A 12,248-nucleotide genomic window follows, 5' to 3' on the forward strand; every position below is an offset into this window, starting at 1 on the left:
TGAGGAACCTCCACACTGTTTTCCAGAGTGGCTGTACCAGTTTATATTTCCACCAACAGTGTAGGAGGGTGCCTGTTTCTCCACATCCTCGCCAGCCTCTATAGTCTCTTGATTTGTTCATTTTAGCCACTCTGACCGGTGTGAGGTGGTATCTCAGTGTGGTTTTCATTTGTATTTCCCCAATGCTGAGTGATGCTGGGCATCGTTTCATGTGCCTTTGGCCATCTGGATGTCCTCTTTGGAGAAGTGTCTGTTCAAGTCTTCTGCCCATTTCCTCTCTGGATTATTCGTTTTTCAGGTATGGAGTTTGGAGAGTTCCTTATAAGTTTTGGATACTAGCTGATATGCCATTTGCCACTATCTTTTCCCATTCTGTTGGTTGCCTATTAGTTTTTTTGATTGTTTCCTTTGCAGTGCAGAAGCTTTTCATCTTGATGAGGTCCCAATAGTTTGTTTTTGTTCTTGATTCCCTTGCCTTTGGGGGTGTATTGAGTAGGAAATCTCTGCGATTGAGGTCAAGGAGGCTATTTCCTGCTTCCTTCTCTAGGATTTTGATGGTTTCCTGTCTCACATTCAGTTCCTTTATACATTTTGAGTGTATTTTTGTGTATGGTGTAAGAAAGTGGTCTAGTTTCATTTTTCTGCATGTTGCTGTCCAACTCTCCCAGCACCATCTGCTAAGGAGGCTCTTTTCCATTGGATACTCTTTCCTGCTTTGTCAAAGATTAATTGGCCTTATACTTGTGGGTCCATTTATGGAGTCTCTTTTCTATTTTATTGGTCTATGTGTCTGTTTTTGTGCCATCATACTGTCTTGTTGATGACAGCTTTGTAGTAAAGGCTAAGGTCTGGGATTGTGATGCCTCCCGTTTTGGTTTTCTTCTTCAATATTACTTTGGCTATTCAGGATTTTTTGTGGTACCATATGAATTTTAAGATAGGTTGTTCTAGCTTTGAGATGAATGCTGGTGCAATTTTGATGGGGGTTACATTGAATGTGTAGATTGCTTTGGGTGGTATTGACATTTTAACAATGTTTATTCTTCCAATCCATGAGCACAGAATGTTTTTTCATTTCTTTGTTTATTCTTCAATTTCTTTCATAAACTTTCTATAGTTTTCATCATACAGGTCTTTTACATCTTTAGTTAGGTTTATTCCTAGGTATTTTATGGTTTTTCATGCAATTATGAATGGGATCAGTTTCCTGATTTCTCTGTTGCTTCATTTTTGGTGTATAAAAATGCAGCCGATTTCTTTCTGTTGATTTTGTAGCCTGCATCTTTGCTGAATTCATACATCAGTTCTAGAAGGCTTCTGGTGGAGTCTCTCAGGTTTTCCATGTAGAGTATCATGTCATCTTCGAAAAGTGAAAGTTTGACTTCATCTTTGCCAATTCTGATGCCATTTATTTCCTTTTGTTGTCTGATTGCTGATGCTAGGACTTCCAGCACTATGTTAAACAACAGAGGTGAGAGTGGACACCCCTGTTGTGTCCCTTATCTCAGGGGGAAAGCTCTCAGTTTTTCCCCATTGAGGATGATATTAGCTGTGGGCTTTTCAGAAACTGCTTTTATAATGTTTAAGTAGTTCCTTCTATCCCAGCTTTCTCGAGGGTTTTTATTAAGAAAGGATGTTGTATTTTGTTGAATGCTTTTTCTGCATCTATCGACGGGATCACATGGTTTTTATCTTTTCTTTAGTTAATGTGATGTATTACATTGATAGATTTTTGAATATTGAACCAGCCCTGTAATCCAGTAATGAATCCCACTTGATCATGATGGATAATTCTTTTTATGTGTTGCAGAATTCGATTTTCTAGTATCTTGTTGAGTATTTTTTGCATCTGTATTCATTAAGGATGTTGGCCTGTAGTTCTCTTTTTTTGTTGGGTCTCTGTATGGTTTAGGAATCAAGGTGATATGTGCTTCGGAGAATGAGTCTGGATGTCTTCCTTCCATTTCTATTTTTTGGAATAACTTGTTAACTCTGCTTTAAATGTCTGGTAGAACTACCCTGGAAATCCATGTGGCCCTGGGCTTTTATTTGTTGGAAGATTTTTGATAACTGATTTGATTTCTTCACTGGTTATGCGTCTGTTTAGATTTTCTATCTCTTCTCTTTTGAATTTTGGTAGTGCAAAATTCCTAAAAGTGCTACTTTTTAGGAATTTGTCCATTTCTTCTAGGTTGTCCAGTTTGTTGGCATATAATTTTTTATAGTAATCTCTGATGATTGTTTGTATTTCTGAGAGGTCAGTTGTAATAGTACCACTTTCATTCATGATTTTGTCTCTTTGGGTGCTCTCTCTTTTCTTTCTGAAGAGCCTAGCTAGAAGTTTATCAATTTTGTTTATTTTTTCAAAAAAGCAATTCTTGGTTTCATTGATTTTTTTTTTCAATGGCTTTTTTGGATTCTGTATTATTTATTTCTGTCCTGATTTATTTCTCTTCTTCTTGCTGCTCCATTTCTAGTTTCCTTAGGTGTTCTGTTAGATTTTGCGTTTGCACTTTTTCTAGTTTGTTGAAATAGGCCTGGATACCAATAAACTTTCCTCTTAGGACTGCCTTTGCTGGGTCCCAGAGAGTTTGGATGGTTGTATTTTTGTTTTCATTTGTTTCCATATATTTTTTAATTTCCTCTCTAATTGCCTGATTCACCCACATTCTTCAGTAGGGTGGTTTTTAACCTCCACATTTTTGGAGGTTTTCCAGACTTTTTCCTGTGGTTGAGTTCAAGTTTCATAGCATTGTGATCTGAAAGTTGCATGGTATGATCTCAATTCGTTTGTATTTATGGAGGGCTGTTTTTGACCCAGTATGTTATCAATCTTGGAGAATTTCCCATGCACACTTGAGAAGAAAGTGAATTCCCTAGCTTCAGGATGCAGAGTTCTAAATATATCTGTCAATTCCATCTGTTCTAGTGTGTTGTTCAGGTCCATTCTTTCTTTAGTGATTTTCTGTCTGGTTGACCTATCCATTATTTTAAGTGGGGTATTAAAGTCCCTTGCAATTAGCACATTCTTATCAATAAGATTGTTTCAGTTTGTGATTATTTCATGTATTTGGGTGCTCCTGAATTCAGCACATAGATGTTTATAATTGTTAGCTCTTCCTGATGTAGAGACCCTGTAATTATTACATAATGTCTTTCTTTGTCTTTTGTTACTGCCTTTACTTTAAAGTCCAGTTTATCCAACATATATATGGCTACTCCAGCTTTCTTTTGGTGTCCAGTCGCATGGTAGATATTTCTCTATTCCCTTACTTTCAATCTGAAGGTATCTTTAGGTCTAAGATGAGTCTCTTGTAGACATCAAATAGATAGATTTTGGTTTTTTATCCATTCTCCTAGTCTGTGTCATTTGATTGGAGTATTCAGTCCATTTACATTCCGTGTTTTTATTGAAAAATGTATGTGTAGATTCATTGTGTTCTCTGTAGAGTTCATGTTTGTATTGATGTCTCTGGTGTCTTATATTACTTGCTACTTTTCTCTCATAGAGTCCCTCTTAGGCCTTCTTGTAGGGCTGGTTTGGTAGTGATGAATTCTCTTAGTTTTTGTTTATTTGGGAACACCTTTATCTCTCCTTCTATTTTCAATGACAGGGTCGCTGAATAAAGGATTCTTGGTTGCATATTTTTTCTGTTCATCACATTGAAGATTTCCTGACATTCTTTTCTGGCCTGCCAAGTTTCATTAGATAGCTCTGTAACCACTCTGATAGGTTTCTCTTTGTACGTGAGGGCCCTTTTCTCCCTCGCTGCTTTCCGAATTCTCGCTTTATCCTTACATTTTTCCAGTTTCACTATGATATGTCCTGCTGACGGTCAGTTCAGGTTATGTCTTAGGGTAGTTGAATATGCCCCTTGAATTTCAATGTCTTTTTCTTTCCTCAGATTGGAGAAATTTTAGTCAATAATTTGATTAAGCACTGCTTCAGGACCTTTCTCTCTTGCTTCCTCTTCAGGAATCCCTATGATAAGGATGTTGTTTCATTTGATTGTATCACTTAGGTCTCTAATTCTCATTTTGTGCTCCTGTATCAATTTCTCTCTCTTTTTTCGGCTCCCTCTTTTGCTATAACTGTGTCTTCTAATTCACCTATTCTTCTCTATGCTTCTTCAGTCCGTGCAGTGGCTGCCTCCATCTTATTATTCACCTCATTTACAGCCTTTTAAGGTCCCCAGTCTGTGTATCAGTAGTTTTCTCTGATGGTTTTTTCAAGCTCATAGATTAATTTTATGGCAATTGTTCCAAATTCTTGTTTGGTTATGTTGTTTAAGTCTGTTTTTAGTAGTTCTGTGGCTTTTATTTCTTCCTGGAATTTCTTTAGAGGAGAGTTCTTTCGTTTCATCATTTTGGCTAGTTTTCAGTCTCTTTTCAGTTTTAAAAGATTGGTATGCCCTCTGCATCTGTTAGTATTGCTCTGTTATAGGAGGCTCTTTGACTGTCCAGGGCCTGTCATTTCAGGAGATGTCCTTTTAATGGTGTCTCTGGGTTTTTCTTGTTATGCCTGTAATTAATATATTTCCTTCCTCAGTGATATTTGGGACTTTCCATTGTGTGTGCTTTGGTTTGTTTCTTGAGGTAGCCCTGAAACGGAGAACAGACAGACAGACACACAGGGAACACAAGCACACAAACGCACTGACAGATCAAGTAAACAAGCAAACCAAATGGGACAGGGAAAAAAAAGGAGTAGGAAAGAAAAGAGATGACAGGAAAGGAGGAAAAAAAAGCTGGGGGGGACAGAGACAGCCACAGTTAAAAGACAGTCTTAGAGCATAAAAATTGTGGAGGGGAGAAATACGCATGAGAAGAGGGAAAAATATCTGGATGGTAAGAGTTGATCTAATCACAGCAATGCATAAATGTTTGTCTTTCCCAGACTCCAGGGTGGAAAGGGAGAAAAGGAGGAAATAGGAAAAGAGAAAAGAGAAAACAAGCCAAAAATTATAAAAATTAACAAGTAGATGTAATAGAAGAAAAACACTTGAAAAAAGTAAAAATAGCAGGCAAAGAAGAATCCAGCTCTCCAGCTCGGATGGGGGTTGTTTGATGTAGGTAGGTGGGACCTCAGGAGCTGGTCTCCGAGGCCCCGCCTTAGTGGATGCAGGGAGAAGAATGGGGGTGCCGCAGGCCCCTCTCAGGCCATGCATTGCCAGCCACTGTCTCGAGTCCAACCTCCCCGTGCTATGGATGGGTCAAATTGTTTTGGTTTTCTAAGTCCCGCCAGGCCTCAACTCCTAGTCCACGCACTTTAATGCCTCCGCCACCATTAAAATAACCTCCGCAGCGGGGCAGCCTGGCGGCTTTCTGGCCAGGACTGCGCAGGGGAGCCAGAGAGCCTGCCCTTCCGTGGCTCCACCTGAGGTCAGCGGGCTGCGGGACCCATGGGAGAACAAGCCTGCTGAAGGGGACGGATTTCTCTCCCTTGCCTCAGTGGCTCCTAATGGAAAGTTTGTCTCTCCGCTCTGGGCTAAGGTCTGGTTTCAGCCTCTCCTCTTCCCCTCTGCTCTGTACCGCCCTGCAAGCAGGTGCGCGTGAGGAGTTTTGCATGGCCTGCGCAGCCCTTCACAGCCGGTTTGTGTGCAGCTCTCCAAAATTCTGTGCCAATATGCTCGGCTGCCCTGCATGCGCGTGGCCCTGCATGGTGCTGTGCAGCCTCTGGACACATGGCTCTCGACGGGCTCGGGGCTAAGTGTCTGGGCACTCTCTTTCCCAGCTCTTGATTTGGGCCAGTGCTCCCTCCTTCAGAGTCTCTGGTTCCAGTTCTCACTCAGGCATCGGTGAGGCTGATATCAAAGGATCAGTGCGTGCACCTCCACTCCTGGAGATCAGAAAGTTGTGGCTTTTAATTCCTCTCAGTTTGATGGCTGCCAGCCTGTAGAGGTAACGGTGTTCTCTACTTCTCTGCCATCTTGCCATCTCCATTTCTAATAAAACTTAACTAATACACATGTATTATATCCTGTATTAGTAAGCTACAGAAAAGAAAATCTTAATATCATAAGGAAGAAAAAATACATTTATGAAACTGTCCTGCATTTATTGAAAAAAGATCCACATGTAGGTGGATCCATGCATTTCAAACCTGTGTTATTCAAGGATCGATTATAAGTATACTGATTATTAAAAAGTATGCAGCTATTGGAGAAATTTGATAGCATTTGTGCTTTCTGCATTAAAAACAAAAGAGTTGGGTATGAAAGACTTAGTGGGGGTGATGGTGGTGGTTAATTATTAACCCCAGTTCACAAATTCATTTTAATTGAATACTTGCAGGAGCCTTGTTTGGACTAGGGAGTAACTTCACTGGAGCTTTTCTCTATACCTGTTCTTGTCTGTGTTGCTTTTGAAAGGGATAGTCCAGAATTCTACCCTAACACTCAGTTTTAACCCATTATTGGGCACAAGCTACATGACTCTGCTCATAAGCAAAAAGTACTAAGAGTAACATTTAGGCTTTCCTATTTGGCTAGCTGATTTAACAGCCTCCTGATAAAACTAACCTTTTTGTTTGTTTTCTCCAGAAGAGAAAGGTGACCTTTTGTTTTCTGTTGTTATTGTTGCACCAAGGCTAAAATAACTTTTTTTGTGTTTCCTCTCACTCCCAGAGCTTATTCACATATCTTTATTAGGAGTCCTACCCACCATTCTCTTTTATTTCTACCCTGTGCCATATACAGAGCCTTTCTGTTGCCCTAAAATTGATCTTCTGCATTTTTACCTTTTTTTCTGTATTTTGTTTACCCTGTGCTTTCCTAGACCCACCCACCTGGTGAATAAATATTTTAAAGAGGGTTAAGCCACATTATCAGTTAATGATAACTCTGGTTTTAAAAAAGCTAATTTATTCTAGGGAATGTTCCAGTTAAAATAAAAATATATTTACCGTGAAATCATCTGCTCTGCCTGATCTAGTTTTCTTAAGCAATTTATGCAAGTGCTGTAGTTTCAAAAACCTCATTTGCCCAGAGTATAAAATTTTTAAAAAATGTTTTTTATTTATTTTTGAGAGACAGAGACAGCACGAGCAGGGGAGGGTCAGAGAGAGAGGGAGACACAGAATTTAAAGCCGGCCCCAGGTTCTGAGCTAGCTGTTAGCACAGAGCCCCACACGAGGCTTGAACCAATGAACTGTGAGCCAAAGCTGGACACTTAACCGACTGAGCCACCCAGGCACCACCCATTTACTCAGAGTACAATTCCTTTTTACTGTTTGTCCATAGGCATTAGGATCAAGAGCTATGTTTGGAAATGGGATTGTTAGGGTTGGATTTTTCATGACAAAGTGGTTATGCATCCCTGTGTTTGTGGCAGACTAAATTTTGTGAGATTCAGAATGAGCGTTGTATGTGTGCGGATGGGTACTTAATGTGAATAGTAATATTTTTGTTTGTAAGTAGGAGCATATCTCTCATCTTTCTTTTTCCCTTTGGGAGACAGAATATTATTAGTTATGTTGCAGAAAAATAAAGTTGTGGCCTGGCCTGAGAGAATTTGGGACAAGTCTTAGTAATTTATAAATAATATGTTACTGTTATTGAAATTATCTATCAAAATATTAGAAAAGTTTGAAAATTACTGGAGAAATTGAATTTCTGGGCCAAAAGAAGAGACTAAATGTTTGAGAAATTGCCTAAGAACATGATCTCTGTTGGTGTGTGAGACTTTAATTCTCTACTCTTTTGTGCTTCATAAGTAGAGCTTAGATTGCATAACAGACCTCAGAAACATGGAGCTGGAAAATAGGTTTAAGCTTTCTTATTTACCATTTGGAGGACAGGAATATTAGAACATTTTCAGGAACGGTGTCTCAGTTTGTACTCAATAAAACAATTAAGAGTAGAAAGAAAAGATAGGCTTTGTTTGTAAAACTTTAACCAGTTTTATAGTTGATGATTAATAACAACTAGCTGATCATTGTGGATAAAGTATGATAAAACAACTTTATATGTAGATCTCTGTACAAATGTAACTCAGGTTTATATTTATTTCTGGTATGAAAATATACAGCTATGAAAATAAAGCATTTCTTTTTAAAAAGTTTTTAAAAAATATTTATATTTGAAGGATAGAGACAGAGCATGAGTGAGGGCGGGGGGGGGGGAGAGAGAGAGAGAGAGAGAGAGACAGACAGACAGACAGACAGACAGACACAGAATCTAAATCAGGCTCCAGGCTCCAAGCTGTCAACTCAGAGCCTGAGGGCTGGGTTCCCCATGAACTTTGAGATCGTGATCTGAGCCAAAGTTGGATGTTTAACTGACTGAGCCACCCAGGAGCCCCAAAATAAAGCATTTCTGTTTGAAACAATGCCCCAATTAAAAGGTGAAAATAATTTTTATTTTTGTTTTATTTTATTTTTGCGGTTTATTTATTTTGAGAAAGAGAGAAGGATGTGGGGAGAGAGGGAGGGAGAGAGACAGAGAATGAGCACACCAGCAGGGGAGGGGCAGAGAGAGAGGGAAAGAGGGAGAATCCTGAACAGACTCTACACTGACAGCATGGAGTCTGATGTGGGGCTTTAACTCAGGAACTGTGAGATAATGACTTGAGCTGAAATCAAGAATTGGATGCTTAACCAACTGAGCCACCCAGGCGCTCCTGAAAAGAAAATTTAAAATCCAGTTATCAGATTCTTAGGAGCATTATCTGAGTTTGAAATTTGGTTTGTATGTGTTTGTGAATTTCAGTAGTGCTTACCAGTGTGGCCCAAAGATTGGTTGGCACTGGGTATAAAGAGCTGTCCCTGTTGCCCGTCCTCAGTTCTGAAGGGCCACATTAGAGCTCCCAAGGGGGTTGGCTGCAGCTTTCATTGGGTCTTCAGTGAAAGTCAGCCTAGCCTCTCTTTCCTAACCTCTCCCTTTTAATTTGGGCTCCTTTTCCTTGCTACAGATGTTGATCCCACTAGCACTTTCCAGTAAACATTCTGGATGCTGTATGTATGTATATATGTATGTATGTATGTATGTATTGAGAGACAGAGACAGGGAGAGAGAGAGAAAGAGAGAGAGAGTCTGCCTCCTGGAACAGTATCCACCTTGTGTTATTATTAGGTCTTACCTTTAAATTAGCTAGGAGTTGTACTCCTGAATAGTTTTTGTTACTTGGCATTAGGTGAAGGGTTCCTCCTTCACATGCTTCAGATGCATGCCTTCAGAAACTTTTCTTTGAGCCCTTTTTCTCTCACCCTGTCTTGGCTTTGGTATGTATGTATCCTTCCCCTTTCTATTTTACCTGTCTTGCCACCTTTTATAGTTTTGCTATCACCATTTATGTTTATTTAGAACAAATAGAATTTTGCCAAATAGAATTCTGCCAGGTGTGTAGAGGAATGTGTGTGTGTGTGTGTGTGTGTGTGTGTGTGTGTGTGTGGTTGAGATGGAGAATGGAGTGCATTAAAAGTATAGGGAACCACTTCTGAGATTCTCGAACTTTTTCTTTGTTTTTGAGTATTATATTTCTAGTGAAGATAGTATCTCAGAAGCAACGGTTACATGATTCACAATATATAAATTGCAGAGCATATTTGTACAGGTTATAAAAGAAGGTAGCTTTAGAAATGCTCATAGAAAGAGAGGTCGTTTTTTGAAGTTTATTTATTTTGAGAGAGAGAACATGAGCTGGGGAGGGACAGAGAGAGAGTAAGAGAGACAGAGAGAGAGAGAGAGAGAGAGAGAGACAGAGAGAGAGTCCCAAACAGGCTCCACACTGACAGCATGGAGCTTTATGCAGGGCTTGATCTCACCAACCATATGATTATGATATGAGCAGAAATCAAGAGTTGGATGTTCAACTGACTGAGCCACCCCGGTGCCATGGAGATGTCTTTTTTACTGAATTTTAAAAATGTTAATAGATTTAATATTTAATATTTTCTTTCTGCTCATGCAAAGTTAGATTTGGGCACAGTGTAACGCTTGGTATAACATGACTTTAAGGATAACCTGTCTTGTACCACTGGTTATACCATTGTGTTGATTGACCTTAAGTATGGTAAGTGTCCCTTTCTCATGGCAGCTTTGTTTTCAGAGCAGAGAAGAAAATTTTCTGAATTACTTGAAACAATTGCTAGCAAGAAAGGATGAGTATAATACAGGTTTTGGTATAATAGGAACGTTAATAAATGTAAAGCCAAAACTATGAATTAAGGAATAATGGAAACATACTGGAGATAGCAGTGGACAAAGAAATAGGAGTTTAGGAAAGTCCAGCTACCATAAGGTAAATCTAATGGAAGTATATTGAACTTTGTACTGTGAAAACAGAATACACTTTCATTTCAAGTTATCTTAGAACATTAGAAAAACTGATCATACACTGAATCATTTAAAAACCCTCAAGAAGTTCCCCCAAATATAAATAATTGACTAGTATTCTTTGATCACAGTAAACAATTAACAATTAAAACCATATAAAACACAAAAAAACCACTGTTACTTGTAAATTAACAATTCCAAATAATTTTTTGATCAAAGAGGAAGGATAAAAAGGAAGAAAAGGATAGTGAAAACAAAATATATTAGAACTGATGGGGTTTAGCTAAAACTACATATATAGGAGGATTATTTGTCTTAAATATCCATATTAATAAACAAGAAATAATTAGAGTAAATGAATTATCTACCTACCTGAAGGAGAGGGAAAATACCAAAAATATATTCAAAGACAGCAAAAGAAGGAGTTTTAATAAAGGCTAAACATTGGCCTCTCAGATATGTCCTGTAAATGTGTTACTTTACATGGTGTGTTTAGTTTACTGTGGCTGCTGCCACAAATAACCACAAACTGGGTGATTGATCTAACAGAAATTTATTCTCTCAGATATCAAGGTGCTGGCAGAGCTGTGCTCTCTCCAGAGGGCCTGGGGAAGGATTGGTTCTTCATCTTTTCTTGCTTCTGCCTCTGTCTTCCCATCACTTTTTTCTTTATTGTGTGTCTAATCTCCCTCTGTCTCCCTCTCCAAAGAATACTTGTGGTGGCATTTAGGGATAAGCTAGGGTTATTTTCTTTTTCCTTTTTTTAAAATGTTCATTTATTTTGAGAGAGAGTGTGCAGATGCAAGCAAGAGGGGGAGAGGCAGGGAGAGAGGGGGAAAGAATCCCAAATAGGATCTCTGCTACCAGTGCAGAGCCCAGTGTGGGGCTCAAACCCACAAACTGCAAGATTATGACTAAAGCCAAATGAAGAGTCAGACACTCTGACTGAGCCACCCAGGTGCCCCATCAGGGTTATTGGGTTATTTTCTTATTTCAAGACCCTTTATCATAATCTGCAGAGATTCTTTTTTCAAGTAAAGTAACATTCACAAATTCTAGGGACTAGGACATGGATATGTCTTTGAAACCTGTACCAGATTACTACATGTGGCAAAAGGGACTTTGCAGATGTGATTAAGTTAAGGATCTTACTTAACATGGGGAGATCATCTTGATTATCTAGGTGGGGCCAAGATATTCTCAGGGGTTCTTATAAGAGAGAAGCAGCAGTATCCGAGTGAGTCGTAGATGTGATAGAAGCAGGAGGTTAGAGTGATCTTTGGAAAGGCTATGAGCCAAGGAATACAGATGGCTTCTAGAAACTGCAAAAGGCAAGAAACATTCTCCTCACTCCTCAAGGGACCAGCTCTGCCAACATTTTGACTTCAGTTTAGTGAGACTGATTTTGGACTTCTGACTTCCAGAACTATCAGATAAATTTGTTCTTTTTTTTAAAAATTTTTTTAATGTTTTTATTTACTTTTGATACAGAGAGAGACAGAGCATGAGAGGGGGAGGGGCAGAGAGAGAAGGAGACACAGAACCAGAAGCAGGCTCCAGGCTCTGAGCTAGCTGTCAGCACAGAGCCTGATGCGGGGCTCGAACCCACAAATGTGAGATCTGACCTGAGCCGAATTCGGAGGCTTAGCCGATGAGCCACCCAGGCGCCCCAATTTGTGTTCTTTTAAGTCACTAAACCTTCAGTGATTTGTTATAGTAGCAATTGCTAGGAATTCAGAGATGAGAGCAGAAATTTATAGAGTGCCCTGAATGCTAGGATGTGTTGTAAGCACTTTACATGGGTTAGCTCATTTAGTTCTCACACTGGTCTTATGAAACAGGAGCTGCTATTCTTGAACTATAAGGCACTGAGAAGTTAAGTGACATGTTCAGTAGGTGATAGATCTAATTAGAGAAATTAAAGAGCTGTTTTATTTAGAACACAATGATATAACGAATCTGTTAAGCTTCATT

This window comes from Suricata suricatta, chromosome 11 (assembly GCF_006229205.1).
Source record: "Suricata suricatta isolate VVHF042 chromosome 11, meerkat_22Aug2017_6uvM2_HiC, whole genome shotgun sequence".
Taxonomy (NCBI): Eukaryota; Metazoa; Chordata; class Mammalia; order Carnivora; family Herpestidae; genus Suricata; species Suricata suricatta.